Source organism: Sceloporus occidentalis, unplaced genomic scaffold (genome assembly GCF_023333645.1).
Source record: "Sceloporus occidentalis isolate IW3139 unplaced genomic scaffold, rSceOcc1.0.p SCAF_2, whole genome shotgun sequence".
NCBI classification, from domain to species: Eukaryota; Metazoa; Chordata; class Lepidosauria; order Squamata; family Phrynosomatidae; genus Sceloporus; species Sceloporus occidentalis.
This window is the reverse complement of record NW_028316982.1, coordinates 9801221-9820938: the sequence shown is the minus strand read 5'-3', so window position 1 is coordinate 9820938 and position 19718 is coordinate 9801221. Positions and strand designations below refer to the sequence as shown.

Here is a 19718-nt window from a genome sequence, read left to right as displayed (position 1 = left end):
AGCTGGTTGGGGCTTTAGATGGGATGAAATCCCAACTATGGTTCTTCTCTAGTTAGGAATTGCAAACCAAAAGAACCCTCCAAAAATCCAAAAAGAATTGTAAGAGTTGAAGGTGAGTGGCACTTAGAATGCCAATTTTCTTGCTAAGGACGTGGCCTCAATTCAAGGGAACTCCCATCCCTACAAGAAGGAGGAAAACCTGACATTTTGGCCAAGCTTGCATTTCAGAGATTGTTTAGGGTTTTGCATAACTATATGTGTGTGTATGCGTTTCCCCTTGCCAAGTGTTCCATGTGGTAACAACAAGTGATGTGTGAGTCATTTTGCGTGCCGTTTCCTAGACTGAATTATTTCGGGTTGGTGTATGTATTATTATTTTTTAAATAAAAACATAACCTCCCACCCTTGGCCCTTATTCACATGGGCGATGTCTCAATTTTGTAAGAGAGCCATCTTCAAACCAGACCACCATGCACTGGATCAAGAGTAGTTGCCTTAGCTTTAGCAAGTTGGGTTAGGTTGGGCTGGCATTTGGCACAGAGATGTTGCTCAAGGAAAGCCCAGTTTGCGCAAAAGATGTGGCATTGTGGTGCTTGTGTGAGTGTGTGTGTTTCTTTTCCCAGTTCTCCCTCCCTTTCAAAGAACAATAGTTTCATGGAACAGGTGCTGTGATTCAGAGAAGGTGTTAAACTATGGTGACTTTGCCCTAGCGTGACCTTGTGAAATACACCCAAATTATCCATCTAAGTCCATATTTATTTCTCATCACTGAAAAGCATATTTTGTTCTTGCAGTACAGAATGTGTTACAAATATGAGCCAAAATTGTGTTGCTATATGAATCACTATTCTGGTCATGGATCCATGGAGGTGCAGAACTCTACTGTAGTCTGCACTGAGGACAGTGAGAGGATCCAAATATACATGTTGCAGAGATTCAGCAAAACTCTATTCCTACTTACCTCCTCCTTCCATCAACAAGTGATTGCAAGGAGGCATGCTTAGAACAGTTGATCATATAGAGACACAGCTTGCTGCTGCACAAATCCCAGAATTTCATAGCATTGAGCCATGACAGCTAAGGCAGTGTCAAACTGCATAAATTCTGCTGTGCAAATGCACCCACTATAGACAACCACCTTTGTGGAAGGGTTCATTGGATTCATGACAGCCTTTAATTCTTAGATTATTTTCTTGGAGCACATATTTTGTGGATGAATGGTCTTAAACAAATGAAGATTTCTCAGTGGGGGTCTCTTGGTATTTTGACTGAATATCAGCTTAATGCTCTTTCCACCATCAGCACTTCACACACATTATTTTATCCCCAATTTTAACATAGGTGTAGTTATATGGGATGGAATGAGGGCAAAGTTAATTTGAGTATTTAGAAATAGAGTTTAGACATCCAAATAAAAACAGGCAGCCAATGACCAAGGAAAGATGGCCGACACAGCAAATAGAAAAGTTCTAGGTGTGAATGATTTTCAGTGTCTGACTTTCTGCAATGCTAGAAATTTGAAAATGAAGGAAAATGTCATTTGCAGGGGCAGAATTCTTATTTAGAGGGCAAGGCTCTCATTTGTTTCTCTCCACCACCCCCTACCACCCCAATTCCCAAAGCTAGCCCTGATCTTATGTTAGAACGCAACTTTGCCTGCCTTGTACTAAGTTTCTGTTCAGAAAACCTGCTGCGGTCTTGACTTTGCTTGGAAGAAAAAGATGACGTTTCTTCATCTCAGGTTTCACGTATTTTCCCTAATCTACTTAAGAGGCAAAAGGCAGAGAGGGTGAACATACTTGGGGGGGTTGGTTAATCAGTGGTCTTCAGAATTGCAAACGAAACTGGAGATGGAAAAATGCTTTGTTCCCAAAGTGTTTTCTTCATTTTCCACATTCCTGCACTCATCTCCCCCTCTTCTGTTCTACACGATATATATGTATGTATGTATGTATGTATGTATGTATATGTATATACCGGTGTGTGTGTGTGTGTGTGTGTGTGTGTGTGTGTGTGTATGAGCTTTACATAAGTAACCACTTTTGTTCTCTGGCTGAGCCTGTTGCACCCCAACCCATCCCAATTTAATAAGAAACAGGTTCTGAAAAGCATTTGTACCTGTACAACAGCAGTGTTAGAATTGTTGTGCAGCTATAAGAGAAGCATTCACTCAACTGTGGCAAAGATATTGGGAGATACCTCAAAGCAAGACTGCGGAAACAGATGTTGATGGATTCCCATCTCCTTTCCAGCTTGTCCAGCAGGGAAGGATGATGGGAGTCATAAAATTAGTCTATGTATCACAATGCATTACACACATTGCTGAAGATTTTCTCACGTTCGCATCAGTGGTTAATTGCCTTTACTTTCCTGTGCAAATTCACATGTTTTGCATCAGTACGCCACCTTGAGTCCCTATGTTGGGAGAAAGGCAGGATATAAGAAACAAAATTAAAAAATAATAATCTATTCATCCTCCCTCTACCCAAATGTGTAGCCATCTGTGTGAAGCGGACAGATGCTGACCCGTGTGATAATGGGCATTTCTGAGAATTGGGCAAGGCACACTCTCTCTCAGCCTCAGAGGAAGGCAAAGGCAAAGGGAAACCATCTCTGAACAAATCTTGCCAGGAAAACCCATGATAGAGTCACTTAGGGTCATCATAACTCAGAAATTAATGTAAGGCACACAACAACAAGCGACTAACTGCAAAGGAAAGGCTGGCCATGAGTATTTGTTTATCTTATGCTGTTAAAGTACATTTTATTATTTTTTTTATTCAAATGGGTTTTAAGAGAAAGCCAACCAAAGCCCACAAAGGCTGAATCTGAAATCTCTGGGCAAGTGTCAAGTATTCTTTTTTTTAAATATTTTATTGATTAAAATATAAACACAGAGGACAATACTAGACCTTAAACATTAAACAAAGGTAACAAACAATACACAAACCAAAACAAAACAATAATACATAAAAACAAAAAAGGAAAGTGTCAAGTATTCTATGGGACACTTTCCAAACTTTGGAACCAAAAACTCTCAGTTTGCTACTGACAAAGCTCTCTGGGCTAGTTAAACTGACTTTGGGTAACTTCTGCACAGCCCTATCTTACCTGTGATGTCTTGGGACCTGGAACTTGTCCCCAAAAGCAAAGAAACATGTAGTTTTCAATTAATTAGTTACAATTTTCTCTTTGAAATGCACTTTTGGTGTAACACTCTTAACAATTCAGGTTTCTTCTACTTAACCAAAGTTTCCTATAAGATTGATATGTGCTGTCTTACTTGATGAATTTTATGAGGGATAATTGATTCATCAATCTGATTTAAACAGGGATACAAACAATAGTTTAGAAGCAGAAGGCAGAGATTCTTGTTGTTACATAGCTGTGTTCTACCAGAAATCAGAGAAGAGCGTCCCATAGGTGAAAGGAAAGGGGGAATGCCTCTTTTTAAATGATGGTTGCTAGCTGCATTTTATAAGTGTGTGTGTGTGTGTGTGTGTGTGTGAAAAATCAACTTTCTATTTAATTAGGTCAAGTATGGAAAATATTGCCTGTGGTCATATGCGTCTCCCAGGGCCATTATTCCATGCACCTCCACCCTTATCCTTTTGCAAAAAATAAAATTAAAAGGGGACTTTTTGTCTAGAAAATAATCATTAACACACACACACACACACACACACAGAGAGACTGGTTGGGATCAGGGAAAGCCCTCCCTCTTGGCAATTGCAGTGAGCAACATGGAAGTCTTCACAGCTGGTGGGTTAAAGGGTAGAAACCCTACATTGGACCACAATTGTGGGATTGCCTGAGAGGAATTCCCAAAGCGTGTGGCATTGGTGGGATGGTTTGAGTGGAAAACGCACTCAGATAAGGGTTGGAGTACCCACAGAGATCACTTTTTTGGATTCTGGGAATTGTGGTCTAAAACAGTAACATTTCCAGGCTCTTTGTTGGGGGTATGCTGTTGCAAGGCTGAGAAGCAATGAACTTGTGTGTATCAGTGAAAATGCCCAAAAACACTAGCTGCAGCAGGGCAGCCAACAACTTGGAGATTTATAATAATGTAATGAGTTTGTTTTTATTTTCTTTAACTTTGAACGCTATATTCTAGGGTGGAGCTTGCTGTCAGACATCAGCTGGGCATCACAAAGTCATGCCCAGCCCTTCCACTCATGCCAACAGGCCTGCCTGGTGGGAACAGGGTTGCATCACCCCACGGGCAGGTCAGTTTGGTGGAACCGAGTAGTGCTGAACATAATTGGTCCAGCCCTGTTCACCCACACAAAAATGTGTCACAATAAACACAGGCAGACGAGTTAGCGGAATTGCAAGGAAGCTGGCCGGCACTGTGCTGATGTTGGCAAAGAGATCCCTTTTTGATTGTTGATCTAACCCTGAGCAAATCAAATCACACTGAGAGAGTGGGCAGGTTGGCAGTGGGCAAGCACAACATAAGGAAGGGCATTCCTTAAACTTAGTCAGATCATTGGTTCATCCACATCCCTGTTTTTTTATCCCAGATGGCAGAAACTCTCTCTCTTCGTTCTCAGACAAAGTTCCCTAGAGCTGAAAAATGTAACTTATTTCCCCTAGTTGGATTTAGACCCCAGATTGTAATTTTTCTAACCTTTGGTCTTTCGTATATATTTTTTTTAATCTTGAGATCTTTTTCAGTCAGGGGAGGGAAACCCATGGTTTTTTGGAGGTTGATGGATTTCAACACTCATCAGCTGCCTATTCCAGCATGAGCTATGGCCAAGGATGATAGGAGTTGCTGTTTAAGAAGATCTGGGAGACAGCAGGTTCCCCACAGCTATTTTGATGGCTCATCTCAAGACTTGGTCAGGCAAAATTCAAGCTAGAAAAAAGCTAGATTTGTGTATGTATGTGACTTCCATGCCCATCTAGAAAAGCTTATGGCATGGTGTTTAATACGGCTGTGTGTTGAAAACCCCAGTTTGAAATCTCCCCATGGAGATTAACTGTGTCCTTTTCAGACACTTTGTTGTTCCTTTCTCGTTGTTTCAGCCTAGGCACACAATGCTTGTATGTGTGTAGGTCACCTGTCGATTTATGGTGATGTCATGAATTTTGTAGGATTTTCTTAGGCAAGGATACTAAGAGGGTTTGCCAGTTCTTTCCTGTGAAATACAGCCGGTATTCCCTGATGGTTCCCCATCCAAATAGTGACCAGGGCTGATACTGCTTAGCTTTCTTGATCAGACGGGATCCTTGATGAGGATAAAAGGTGATGCTCCTCTGTACACTGCCCTGAACTTAAAAGGAAGAGCATCTCCACATTTTGTGGATTTTGTCCATCCTGGGGATAGGGAGTTAGCAATTCACTTCCAAAGAAGCTCAAAAGGTACAAGGACAAAAAAAGGAAGAAAATTTTGGTGCCAGTGCAGAGGTAGAGAGCTTAGTTCCTGCATTTTTGGTGGCTCCTTTTGCCCTGTGGATTGGTATTCTTTCTAAAATTAGGGCATGCCTACATAGTTGAGGGGGGTGTCTTTCCTTATCTTTAAAGGCTGCACTACAGTTCTGTCTCATGCACACCCCATCGCCATGTTATTTAACATATCTGCATGCAGAAAGCCTTCTTTACAAACAGGGGCAGTGATAATCTTCTAAGTCTCTATACATAAATTGTCAGCGTGTCATCATTTATTGTTATTTGCCATCAACTTGACTTCAACTTGTGACAATCGTATGAATGGGAAACCTCCAAGAGCCCCTGGTTATCGACTGCCCTCCTCAGGTCTTGTGAAATCAAGGCCATGGCTTTCTTGATTGAATTGATCCCTCTGTCTTTGTCTTTTCCTACTTTCTGTCACTTTACCAAGCTTCATTGTCTTTGCCAGTGAATCATGTCATCTCATGATATGTCCAAAGTATGTCAGCCTCAGTTTTAGTGAATGGATATCATTTTGGGGAAAAGACAGGATGTAAACTCAATAAACAAATGCAGTGGTCCCTTCTTTTATACGGGGGATCTGTTCCGGACCCCCCTCCTGTGTAAAAGAAATTCCGCATATGCTTGAACCCCATTAGAAGTAATGGGGCTCATGTGTGTGGCTGCAACACGGGCGTGTGTGCCATTGCTCCTTCCGGAACTGCTTTCAGTGTATGCTAAAAGCAGGGTATGACGCGCCCACGTATGACGTAGGTGCACTGTAATCATCTTAACTGTGGTTAAGTTAATACAAGTTACTCTAGGACTATGCAAACGTACCTCCACTCTGCTGTTTTGTTTTCTTTTTTGGACCATCTTAACTCTAGTTGAAGCTTATTTTAAAAGTTGTTGTTCTGTGCCTCCTAGTCATTTTTGACTTATGGCAACCCTAAGGTGAACCTATCATAGGATCTTGTTGGAAAGCTTCTTCAAAAAGGGTTTGCCATTGCCATCCTCTGAGGCTGAGAGAGTGTGACTTGCCCAAGGTCTTCCAATAGGTTTTTATGTTTGAACAGGATTCAAAGTCTGGTTTCTAGAGTCGTAGTCCAGTGTTCAAACCACTACACCTCACTGGCCCTCTGGTTTTAACCGTAGATAATGCTGATTAAATTCCCCCATAAAAAGGTATTTTGAAACCAGATTCATTCTTTTGACTTGTAGCTTCAGAAGAAACTGTGGTTGGCGTTGACCTTCAGGTCACAGTGTAGATGGAGCATACCTACTAAGAACAGGGCAAAGGGAATTCATTGGAAGGAGAGAAGGGCTTACAAAGAGGGAGCACGGCTGAATAAGATGCTTCTGGGGCTCCAGAGACTAGGACATGGAGCAACAGATTAAAAATACAGGAAATACAGGGATGAGATTCCACTTAAAGAAGAACTTCCAGATGGTAAGAGCTGTAGAACATGCTCTCTTGGAGTGTGGTAGTGTCTCCTTCTTTGGATGTTTTTAAGCAGAGGATAGATAGCCATCTGTTGGGAGTACTTCGACTGTGTATTCTTGCGTGGCCGAGAGGTGGACTGGAGTGCCTTTGGTGTCTCTTCCAGATCTATAATTCTTTCAGGCAAAGGGACAAATTCAATTTTAGAACAGTTTTCAGGGCCACGTTCCAGTGATGGGCAGGTCTAAAGGCAAAAGGGAGGGAGCAAAAATACCAGCATATTTTAGCTTAAAGCTTTTACTGTACTTGCCAAGAAAACCCTGTGATAGATTCGCCTTAGGGTTGCCATAATTGAAAACTACTTGAAGGCAAACTACACACACACATAACTAAGCCTTAAGAGAGCGTTTTAGCCTTTTTGAATGAGGGGAAACTGCACAAGGGCTGGGGAACCACCAGATGATTTCAAAGGGATATACTATGTTCCTCTGTTTCAGAATAAAGAGGAGAGGTAAAAGGAATACAGTGGCACCTTCAGGATTAGCTGGCTTATTTTAGCATAAGCTTGCATGGATTTCAGTCTGGTTCTGCAGTTGCTTTGAAGAAGTGAATTGAAAACTATAAAAGCTCATGCTAAAATAAACGAGTTAAAAATGCCACTATCTGTCCTACTTTCTGTCTCACCGCAGCTGATTGTATCATACAGAAGGGAATGTGACTGTTCAGACCAGATTCAGCCCCAAGCTTCCCTGGGATACAGGATCATCCTTCTGTGTCTCTTATGCCATGGATAGAAGTCAGGATCTTTAAGCTGCCACAGGACCAGTGTTATTCAGAGATTGCCAGAGAGGTGAAAAGTCAGGCACAAGATATCCAATACTGATCAAGCCTTACCCATGGCAGAAGTAGGGTCACCTTGAACCTGATGATCATACAGTGCCATTTGGATTTCATATGAATTGTGTAAGTGTTTAAACGAAAAACAAAATCCAAGCTGTGCAAGCCATATATTTATGTATGTCCCGAAGGGCATCTGTTTCTTGGCTGGGGCTCAGCCTTTGTAAATATGTACGAAGCTGTTTGTGGGTTTCAAGGGGAGGCCCCAAAGGTCAAGTTATTTTGGTTCAAAGCAAAGCAGGGCAGGTGTTATATACCCCAGCAGGGGACCCCAGCTGCCAAAAAAATGGAGAAAAAGAAAGACTTGGAATCCCTTCTAGCCACCAGATGGGTGGCCTCTCTCCAACCTGTCCCCCTCCACACCAAGAGAGCATGGACTCCACTCTTTGGGAAGAGACGTGCTGAGTGTGGAGACATTCCTTTCTTCCAGCAGCAAGATCTTTGGCTCTCTTCATTTGGGAAGCCTAAGCTTAATTCATCTGCACGAAGTTTATCGTCTGCTTTCTGGTCTCCGCTTCAGGGGTAGGGCAGCAGCCCAAGAAAATAAAGCTATTCCATTTCATCTTCCAAATCTATGGAAGATAGCAATCTCACTCTGGATTGTGTTATTATTATTATTCTCTTCCAGGCAGAGCCAGCCCAAAATGCTTTAACGCTTGATCCCAGTAGTACTTCCCCTTGTATTAATGCAGCACACAATTCCCTAGGCAGGTTTCATTGGGGGCTGGAATGGATGGATGCGAATCCTACAGGAGGCTGTGCAAGATCATTCTCATTCATTTCAGCAGAGATTGTGTGGGGGAACTTCTTGTTGGGTTCTGCTGCTCTGATCAGATCTCACTTGCCATCTGCTGCTTTTATTGAAGTCCACAGTCAACAGTCTTCAGGTAGCCATCTCTCCATGCCTATTCATGTGGCCAAGTGCCTAGAAATTAAAGCAACGTTCAGGCAAGCCAACAAAAGTTACTACTCTGCCTGTCTACATGTATCTGTTGTGAGACAAAGCGAGAAGGGGAACATAAGTGTCCAGTAAGGCTTCACCATGCTTAGCTAAACAAGCCAGTGTTCTCAGTCAGAATGCAAGTAACCCTCCATCCATGCTACTTGTAAAGCAGGGCAAAGACCCCATAGATGTAATATGTGAACAGCCTCCCCCAACCTGGAGCTATTGGGATGCACTCATATTTGGGATCCACCACTGACTGTGTTGACTGAGGATGATGGGATTTGTTATTCCAGCACATCCAGATTCCAGGAAGCTATTGTAGAATCTACAGATCTGATGGGCAAGCAAGATCTGTAATAAAAGTCCCATCATATGCCTGATGATTCAACAAGAAAACTCTCTAGCATCCATTGCGCACGTTATGCTGACTTGTTTTATGATGCTACAGCTCAAGCTCTCTGCTGTAAAAATATTGGCACACAATCATTCCCATTCTGCTTTCATTCCTATTCCCGATCTTGGCGAGTGGTTGAGACTTGCAGCCAGCTGAGTGCTTCCTCTCATTCTGTACAACCTTCATGTTGGCTCTTGTGACTGTTGCCGTGAGGGGAGATTGGACAGGGATGGCTGATAAAGACCATATGAAGCTGCTTTAAACTAGAGGTTCTCATAGTTTGGTCTTCCAGATGTTTGGGACTTCTGCCTCCAGAATTCTTGACAATGGGCCATCCTGGCTGGGATGTCCAGGAGGTGAAATCCAAAACATCTAAAGGATTAAAGATTAAGAAATGGTGCCTTAGACTACATTGAGTTGTGGGTCCACCTAGCCCAGTAGTGTTTAATCTGACTAGCAGTGGCACGATAATATTCCTGGCAGAGAGATCTTTCCTAAATATGCTAGTTGAAGGTGACAAGTACTGAATGTGTATCCCTCCGCTTCCTAACACAGAACTCTGCTGCTTCTTGCTAGAACATAGTGGAGTGCTGGTGAGGGTGGGAGTGGGACACAGAACAGGTGAGGAGTTACCTCTTTGTCCTTTGTAAATACTACATCCACACCTTGGAAAAAGTATAGTTTTTGGACTACAACTCCAGCACAGTCAATACTTATTACCATCCATGCTGGTTGTGGGACTACATGATTTGTACTCCAGACAAGTAATTTTCCCCAACTTCGGGTAAACCAGAGGACCTGTGGTGGAATTCTTGACTGCAAAGGATTCGTATGCCCATTTCTTGATTTTTCTTTATTAGGGTTTTGTTTTGTTTTGTTTTGTTTTGTTTTGGTAAGGATTTTCTATCCGTGTGAAAGAACATGCCATCCTCTGGACCTGCACAGCCAAACTGAAACTTTCCACCTAAAGGATAATGTATTAATGTTTCATAATTACGTTTTTGTCCTGTTCAAGATGGCCTTGGTAATGCTTCCCCTGTTCTGTTTTTATTTTCACAACAACCCTCTAAGGTAGCCCAAAAGAGGATGACTGGCCCAAGGTCACCAATGAGTTTCATAGCTTGAAGGGCAGGACTTGAAACTGGATCTCCTACACTGGCTCTCCACTATACCTCTTCCTCTGAACCATCAAGGGCCCGGCCTCAGGATCAGGCCAGCTCATCCCATTCCTCCTTGATCAAACAAATTGAAGACTGGAGCAATTTAAGGAGTGGCTTTCCCAGGATAACTGGTTGGGCAAGGAAGCCTTAAGAGAACTGCCTCAATGTTGAGACAGTCAAGAGAGGATTGCGCCAACAAGTGTAACAACCTGACCAGTGGGTTTCATTGCCCAGTGTTCAGCTCACATCCTAAGGGCTGGACCGCTTTCTTTACAAGGGGTCAAGTCCTCTTGGTTTGAGCATGAAAACAAATTGCAGTCCATTTGGATGCTTTCTGTTCCAGTTTTCTTACTCAGCGAGGGACTGGGAGACGGAAGGGAGGAGTTTGATATCACTTAGGAACATTTGCTAATAAAGTAGTTTAGGTAATCTGGCAGGATTTTTTTTTCCAGGGCCAGCAGTCTGAGAATTGCAACATTAGCAAAGCATCCTATTAGATTGGCTCCATCCTTCTTGGCAAGTTTCTTTAGACAAACTTAGCCAAAGTAGTTACACGAACAACCTTTTGCACATCCGCTTATGCATAGTTTTTTGGTTTCTGTTTCCTGTATATCCAAGATCCACAGCCCTGAGCCTAAACACTCCATGACACTGAAAAGACTGTGCTCTCTGCATTTGCAAAGGGATGTGTGACACCATAATAGCCTTTACTACTTGTCTTCTCTTTTTTGCTATTCAATGCTATTTCAAGATTTAGACAGATTAGCAATGTAAGACTTTACTGTTTTGTTTATACACATGAGAAATTAAACATTTCAGAGGTTTTCCCCCTGCTGGGTTAGATTATAAGAATTTTTGCACATTTATGGGTGATTTTTCACATTTCAAGACTTTTCTCTCAAAAAAATTGTAAATGGTTTTCCTGCACATATATCTCAAAATGCAGGTTTTGCATGCAGACACAAAAATGTTGCTATTGTTGATAATTATTTCTTATTTTATTTTTTTATTTTTCATAACACAAGGGGCAAAATATTCGGTGGCAGCCAACAAATTTTCCAAGAGGGTATCTTATAACATCTTGAGATAACCATTCTTTTCGAGAACAAGAATATTTGTGAACATGCTGTGCTTCCCTAGTGCAGATACAGTGTTGGATAAACTCTGAGTTGTGATTTGACAGATGAGAAGAAGAATTGGGGTATGGGGACCTCAATATTCCTGCTCTCCAGCTCCTTTCATTTCCAAATACCCCTTTTCTTCATTATCTGCAGTAGAAGCATTGTCATAATTGTTGCTTCAGCTAACCAGGATTCCTTCTTAATCATGATTTAGAAATGCGATTAGCAGCAGTGCTTGGGAAAACTTCTTTTTTTAAGACATCTGGAGGCCATGATAGCTGGGGGATTCAGACTTTTTTCCAAGCTGTGAAAATGGAAAAGCAAATTGCATTGGGAATACAGCTCAAATAGCTGGGGATTGGCAGGGCTGTTCTGTACTTCCTGGCTCCAACCTGATCACAAACTGTAGCTAGAAATGACATCTAATGGCTGTCATGTCAGTGGGGCAAATAATCTGTTCCTGACTTTATCCAGAAATCTGAATGACTATCCAAGGATTGGTTTTCAAGATAGAGCTTAGCACATTGGATTGCTTCTTCAAAGTTAAAGCAGATCCCATGTTCCCCCAAAATGTGAGTAGATTTTTTTAAAAAAAAAATGTATTTACTCCTAAAAGCAATTCCATCTCTTATGATTGATGCAAAAAGGGGATAAATGAAGCAAGTCTTGTGCCCCCACATAAATTAATTCATCAACCATTTGAACTCTTTTGAGTGGGGGATATCCTCCCCCTTGTCCCATCTTTAGACCACCTCCGCAACAAAGGGGTTGATTTAATGTTGTGAATAGATGCCTGTTCAAGGGCTTGGAACCAGTTCCCCACAGCTGTGGCCTCTGGCATTTATCGTACCTCTGGAAGAAGGTCACACAAGATGCTTTGTTCCAGCAATCGAAGCAGGCTCTGGCTTTGGGGGAAGAGCAGAAAGGGATACCAGCTTGCCATGGCTGGGGGCTGGTCAAGGCCAGAGCGTGGTGAACCCCAATGTGGAGGCAAATTGGCATACATTTCCATATGGGCAGAGTCTACCAGGGATGAATGCCCTTTGGACCCCATCCTCAATCCACCACCATTTCTCAGTCACTGGGAAGGGGAAGCAAAGACAAATGCCTGGGTGGCAGGACACTTTGTGTAAATACTTAACACTATAAGTCCCCATGTCCCTGACTTTTGAAAAATGTTTTTAAAAATTTGTTAGTAATTGCTCTTAACTGCCATCAAGTGGACTTCAACTTATGAAGACCCCATGAATGAGAAACCTCCAAGTCAACCTGTCATCAACAGGTCTTGCAGACTCAGGCAGTGACTTCTTTGATTGAGTCTATCCATCTGAAATGCAATCTTCGTCTTTTCCTACTACCTTCTACCTTACCAAACATTATTGCCTTTTCTAAGGAGTCATGTCTTCTCATATGTCCAAAGTATAACAGCCTCAGTTCAGTCATCTTGGCTTCCAGGTGAAGTTTGAGCTTCATTTGCTCTAAGATTCATTTATTTATCTTGTTAGCAGTCCAGAGTATCTGCAGAATTCTTCTCTAGCACCACAGTTCAAAAATCTACTAGCCAGTCCAGAATCTCCAAGGGAGTTGATAATCCAAAAAAATAATATGAGCTCTGCTTGTCACAGATTGCCCCCCCCCCCTTTACACACACACACACACACCTTTTCCTTGATCTTTTGCTTCTTTCTTGCAGTCTCTTGACCCAGGTAGGGTATCAGCTCAGACTGTACTGCAGTGCTGAGGAATTTTTGCCTTCCCTAATTGTTTGGATAATATTCCCCATAATCCTCTATCAATGGCCATGCTGGCTAGAGCATCTGGGAGTTCAATTCCAAAACATCTCAGGTGTCAAAACTTTCCCACGCTTCCTGTACTCTTTAAGTCAGTAGGTGCCTTGCTTGAATTTGTACCTCCAGCGCACACCCACATGGTCAGTGTAAACAAGCCGTTATTTTCACATAGCCTACCTTACAGGGTTGTTGTAATGGTAAAACTAAAGCTGTGGGTGAAATGCTTGAAGACACACATGAAAATCATCCCTCCATATCTACAGATTTTTATCTACAGATTCAAGTATCCACAGCTTGAAAATATTCAAAGAAGATATAAATCTAAAAAAGGATACCTTGGCTTTGCCATTTCATATAAGGGACACCATTGTATTTAATGGGACTTGAATATCCACAGATATTGGTATCCTTGGGGGATCCTGGAATCAAACCTCAGTGGATACCAAAGGCCCACTGTACAGATCCAAAGTGCTGCTTCAGAGGCAGTGAACATGGCTTGTATGTTTGAGACTGGCAACCCAGCTTGGGTGAGCAATTGCCAACCAGAGGAGACAACACTCAGTGGAACTGTTTCAGACGAAGGCTTCTCCTTGTCTAAAGAAATCGCCATCTGTTTGTCTACCTATCCATCTATCTGTCTGTCTATCATCTTCTATCTTTCTTTCAAAACAGGAGCTTAAGGCAGCTCACGCATGACAAGTTGGAATACTAAAAATACAAGTTAACCAGTTGTAATATGAAAACAACTTTCTCTGAAGCAACTAAAATGCTTCTGGGTAAAAAAAGTTCAGCACTCCCTTCAAAAAATCTCTGCCCCAACAGTCCAACAGTTGCCAAAATCTTCCCTGAAGAAAAATAACTTTGCCTTTCAGTAGAAAGACAAGAAGGAAGGGGTCATCCAAGTTTCCCTTGGAAGAGAATTCCCCAGCCTGGGAGCAGCCACAGAAAAGACCTTCATCTGCTGAAAACAGCAAGCAACCCAGTCAAGTGCATGCACAAATTATTTGGCTTAGGAAGCTGTGAGGAACCTTTTTCCCGCAAGCTTTATAGCAAAAACCAATGGCTCAGGAAGCAGGCAGCATTCAGTGTCTTATGGGCGTTGCCAGAGATTTCAGGACTGGTTTCTGTCAAAGTTGCAGAGCAACATCAACATCTTAGACCGCTGCTGTTGCGTATCACCTCCCTTTTATTGCCTCAGCGTTCCTTATCAAAATTAAAACATCAAATAAAATATTCCAAACTCCAGGGAACCCCGGTTTCAAATTTGGTATGCTAGATGGAGATTATGCCAGTGGCAATTTGGGAAGCAAGGGTGTTGGTGGGTGAATATAATTAAACCATGGACCTTCTGGGTCTAGGGATGAAGTTGCTCAACTTCCTAACATAAATTGGGCCATAGCTGTTAGGCTGATAAAAATGGAGTCAATACAAGGGTGTGTTTATCGATATAATTGCTCTGTCATCAGTGCATGTGATATGCTATAAGAAACAATTAATTAGATCAGCAGTTTTCAAAGCCATTTAGTCTGTTAGCCATGTTTTGTCTGGCACAGCTAGACAACAAAGAGATGGGTGGCGCTTTTAAGATGAATCAATTTATCAGAGCCTTAGCTTGTGTGGATTGCAAGCCGCTTCATCAGATGCATAGAGTACAGTATCATCTGAAAGCAGAGGTGGAAAAAGTAGGAGCTCCAGTCCACATGTTGCCCTATTGTGGGGGCATTTTATTTCCCCTAAAGTCCTAAGCCCCCCCCATCCCCATCCCCAAATTTAAAAAATTCAGTCCAAGGCCACACAAAAACATCACAGACATGTGACAGTGTGCCTCCCGTAGCCTCAGCCCACTCCAAACATGCAAAATATATCAATTTTTCAGCTAATTCTAACAACTGGAACTGGTGTAACATCACAACCAGATGCCACCAGGAATTATTGTGTGGCCTAGGAATGCAGTATTCCATGAATTTTCTTCTCTGAGAAAGGAACAAATAATTTTAACAATTTTTTTCTTGCTGGAAAAAAGTTTTCACAAACACAAACAACTCGCAATTCAGGACTTATTCTGCACAAACTTTGCACGGAGGATTGAAAGCACACAACAAGAATTTTATGTGCTTCTGCACAAAATAACCACAAATGAATTTTGCTTTGAATAAGTCCCAGACTGTGAAGATTCTCATCAGTCCGTGTTTCTTCTTGTCAGAGTTTCTCAGTAGTTGGGAAACATTTTTTTGACCATTTTACAAATCCTTAGTGTAATCCATGGAGGGTGGTGTTTCCTTGTCTTACAAGTTTATATATATGTGCCTGCATATTGGATCTGAAGGAAGTGTATTGCAAGCTACTAAAATTCATGTCATTATAAACCTGTTTGTCTTATTAAGTGCGTCATATGCCTGTTTGTTGTTTTCTCAAAAAGATCAGGATGTCCACAGCTTGGGTAGGGTTCTGTCGAGCTGTATCCTCTGTAGCACATCTTGTATCCTCTGTCTTAGGCTGCTACCACACTGCAGAATTAATGTAGTTTGACACCGATTTAACTGTCATGCCTCCATCCTGTGGAGTCCTGGGATTTGTTATGTGTTGTGGCACCAGAGCTCTCTGACAGAGGAGCCTAAATATCTCACAAAACTACAGATCCCAGAATTCCATAGCATTTAGCCATGACAGTGAAAGCGGTGTCAGACTGTAGTAATTCTGCAATGTGGATGCAGCCCAAAAGCCAGTCCTTGTTACTCAATGGCATCTTGGCATTAAAACCTAAGCACTGCCTTCAATTCCGCATTGAATCAAAAGCCCATCTAACCCAGTACACAGTTTCAACAGTGGCCAACCTGACCGCTCCTTGGAAACTTACAGTCTAGACATGCTGGTGAGAGCCATGCCCCCTTCTCCGGTTGCTAGTCTTATAAGCAAAGGGCTATAAACACAGGCGCTGAGGTCTAAGCTATTTATGACTAATAATAGCCTGTTTCCCGTGAATTTGTGCAATTACTTTTGGATTGTTATTGTAGTTTTGTTTTTGTTTTTTAAAGAAAAGTCATGAGAGCCAAGGAGCATAATTGCATCATGTGGCACTGAATTCCAGAAGTTAATTATTGTTGAGCTCCTGGGCCATAAGCAATCTGGAGAAGCAGCCGGGTAGAAAGAAGGAAGAATGAGTCTCTGGGAACAAGCCCTGAAGGGCATCAGGCAGACCAACAAGGTCAACAACTGGTTGTTGCCCAAGCTAAGTCCAGCCCTGACCTGGAAGCTTTTTCTTAGCCTTTTTTCAAAGTCCCCAAAAAAAAAAAATAAAAAAAATCAACGAACTCTCTGGAGTTGGGGGATAATATTGGGATCTCCTGGAGCCCAAGAAAGTATAATAACTCTAGGAACCTTTCAGTGCAGATTGCACTGGATTCAAGCATCCACAGCTTGAAAATACTATACAGTCAGCCCTCTGTCTTCGCGGACTTGAGATCCGCATCCCTCGGATATACACGAGTGGGAAACTGAGGAGGAAACAATGGGGTGCACTCATTTTGCACACATTTCTGTTTTTGCGAGGGGGTCCAGAATGGATCCCCCATGAAACTGGAGGAGTGACTGTGTATGTGTGTGTCCAATAGGCAAACTTTGATTTCGCCATTTTATATAAGGACACCATTTTACTCTGCCATTATATACAAGGGGACTTGCACATCCACAGATTTTGATACCCTGGAACTAAACCCCAGTAGATACCAAGGCCCCATGTAGTTGCCGTTCCTTTATGATCAGAGCTTGGTAAAGTGAATTTTTGGAATACGGCTCCCAGAATCTCCTATCCTGCACATCCCACAGCCATATTAAGCATTCAGTTCTAGATGGGGCAGTTTTAAAAGGTATCTCATCCACGCTCTTTCTCCTTCATTATGGCATGTCTGGAAAGGGAATGGGAAGAAGTCAAATATCTTGCAAAGGGAGGGTGAATGCTAGAGTTGTGTGTCTGATCAGAGCCCAGCGAAAGGGCAAGGGCAGTGGAGTCCACCCACTCTGGTTTCGGTGGAGTCCTGACAATTTCCTGTCGCACTCCAGATTCCTGTGGCACTTCTCTGTGGTTAGCCTCGATGAAGGAAGCTTTGCCTTGGCAGCCTTCAGCAGGTCGGCAGACTTGGGCTGAGCCTTTGAGCTGACTGCATGTAGGGAGGAATCCTTAACCCTTCCTGTTTACTGCTGCCTAGTCTCATCCTGCCCTCAGTGGGTTGGATTTGTGTATTATTATCTTTTTTGGAGCACAGTTCCCAGAGTTGGTGGGAGTGTGGAAAACAGGCACAGCTGCAATAAAATGCTGCAGGTTTTGAAATCCAAACCTGCAGCACAGTATCTGTTCCACCTTTCCAGAAGTTGAAACATTTATGGAAACGGGAATGTTTCTGGTCCTCAGGGCTACAGAGAGAAAGTCTCCAAATATACTGCAGGCAGAGTCAGCTCTGCTTAAATGAAATTTTGGGGAGGTGGAGGCCTCTTCACTGCAGTTCTGGCCCTGTCTGCATAGGTCAAATAAACCAGCCTGCCCCTGTGTCCTCCCTGGCATGGTCGATGCATGGTTGAAATCTAGAGATTGATGCAAACAGATCAGATGACGTCTGGCCTGTTCAATGCAAAACCTGGGGTGTACACCTATTAAAACAGGTTTAAATAACCCCCTGTTTGCTCCAGATGTTTAAAATGCATCCCGCTCTGCCACTGGTGTCAGAATGGAGGGCTAAGGAAATGTGTGGGGGGGGGGAAGCTGCTTCGGGTCCAGGATGCCTTCAGAATATCCCAGCCAGTGTAGGCACGACCTCTATCTCCTCCTGATGGACTTGGATCACTTTTGCCTCTCCTGCCTCATGCTTCTACTGTTAATTTAGCCTTTTCTTCCCAAACATCTCTCCCCGTTCCCCATACTAATGAAGTATTCAAGCGCTGGATAAACCAGAAATAAGCCAGCATATTAAATTAACTTCAAAACATGATATCCTGGCTTGACTCTGAAGCTATTAACTCTAATTTCCCAGTTTGGATTGAAATGTCAAATTATAATTAATAGAAGTCTTCCTGGACTGATTGATTCATTGCTCTCACAAAGGGAGTTACAAACCAGCCATGCATTCTGCCAAGTTTCCCATTTGTATTTTTGGCTGATTGTAGCATAATAATGATAGGTTCACCATAAGTTGGAAGCAACATGAAGGCACAGAACAACAACAGCAGCATACTGGCTGGAGGATAATGGGAGCTATAGTGCAAAAATAGGAGCATTTCCCAAAGTTCTACTTCTAATAGAAAACTTTCAGTGTCATCGATTCTTCCAGATTCAATAGTTTGAATCTGCAGTGACAGGTTTTGTTGATGGACCAACTCATTTTGGACTGTGTTGGCAGGAGTGACATTATTAAAGCAAATGCACTTTAGTGTCTTCTGTGTGTCCTCTCCCTTTTTGCTTTTCTTTTCTGCTTTTGTGTATTTCTTCTTCCTCAAAAATTTATTTTCGAAAGCAGTAGCAAATAATAATAAGTGTGAGAAAAGAGAAGGGAATGGAAAGGAAAGGAAGGTGCTGTGGCAGTGACTCAGGCAGACAAGCCATGTGTCGTGAACATGGTTGGTTGTTCCAGGCCCCAGGGGACTGGAGGGTGAAAAGGAAAATCTCTTGGCTCTCCCAACCCAAGTCTTCTGCATCTGTCAATCCATGGAGGCCACCCCTGAGGTCAGAAGGCATCCCAACGCAAGCTGCTTCTCTTTTCTGCTAGAATTCCTGCGGTAGTTGAAAGATACATCCCCAAAACCAAAGAAGGCAAGAGCCTTGTACAGCTGAGGAACAAACATGATCCCACATGACATCAGGGAAGAGTTAACATCTTCCAAATGTTAAATTCTAGTGTAAAGCTCCACCAAGTAGAACAAGAAGCAGAGGTAGAATTCAGAGACGTAGCCCTGTTCATTTGGAATATCAGCATGCAAAGGGACCTTGTAGCACTTTTGTTACTAACTGTACTAATGAAGTTGTAGCATAACCTTGCATCTCCGTGCATCTGAGGAAGTAGACCAAGTCTATGAAAGCTTATGCTACAGCTTCTTTGTCACAGTCTCAAAGGGTGCTACAAGATCCCTTTTTCAAAAAGCCAAGGTAGCCATGTTTGGCCATAAGATGAATGCCAAAATTCATATACAGTGTACTGGCAATGAGCAATAAAATGCTTTCAGTACACCGAGCAAAAACACAGAGAATCGTGTGCAAGTTGAAGCTGCAAGTCATACTCTCTCAGCCTCAGAGGATGGCAGTGGTAAATCCATTCTGAAGGAACTTGCCAAGAAAACCCTGTAGTAGGGTTGCCATAGTCAGAGAGTTGGTTGAGACATAATTTTGGAAGTATGGTGGCCATCCACAACTGAGAGAGGGACTCTCTCTCTCTCTCTCTCTCTCTCTCCCCACACACACACACACACACACAGAGAGAGAGAGAGAGAGAGAGAGAGATTTAAAACCACCAGGATAGAAGAAAAAACATTACAGGGATCTTGGACTGGATTGGCTCATCATAGACCAGTATGAATTAAATTTGCA

At 42.5% G+C, this 19718-nt stretch overlaps 1 protein-coding gene across 5 annotated transcripts in view; it reads left to right on the top strand.

The window, feature by feature from the left end:
- EPHB3 (EPH receptor B3) overlaps positions 1-19718 on the top strand; it is a 155777-nt gene that overhangs the window by 85984 nt on the left and 50075 nt on the right. The gene's annotated exons all lie outside the window — the stretch shown is intronic.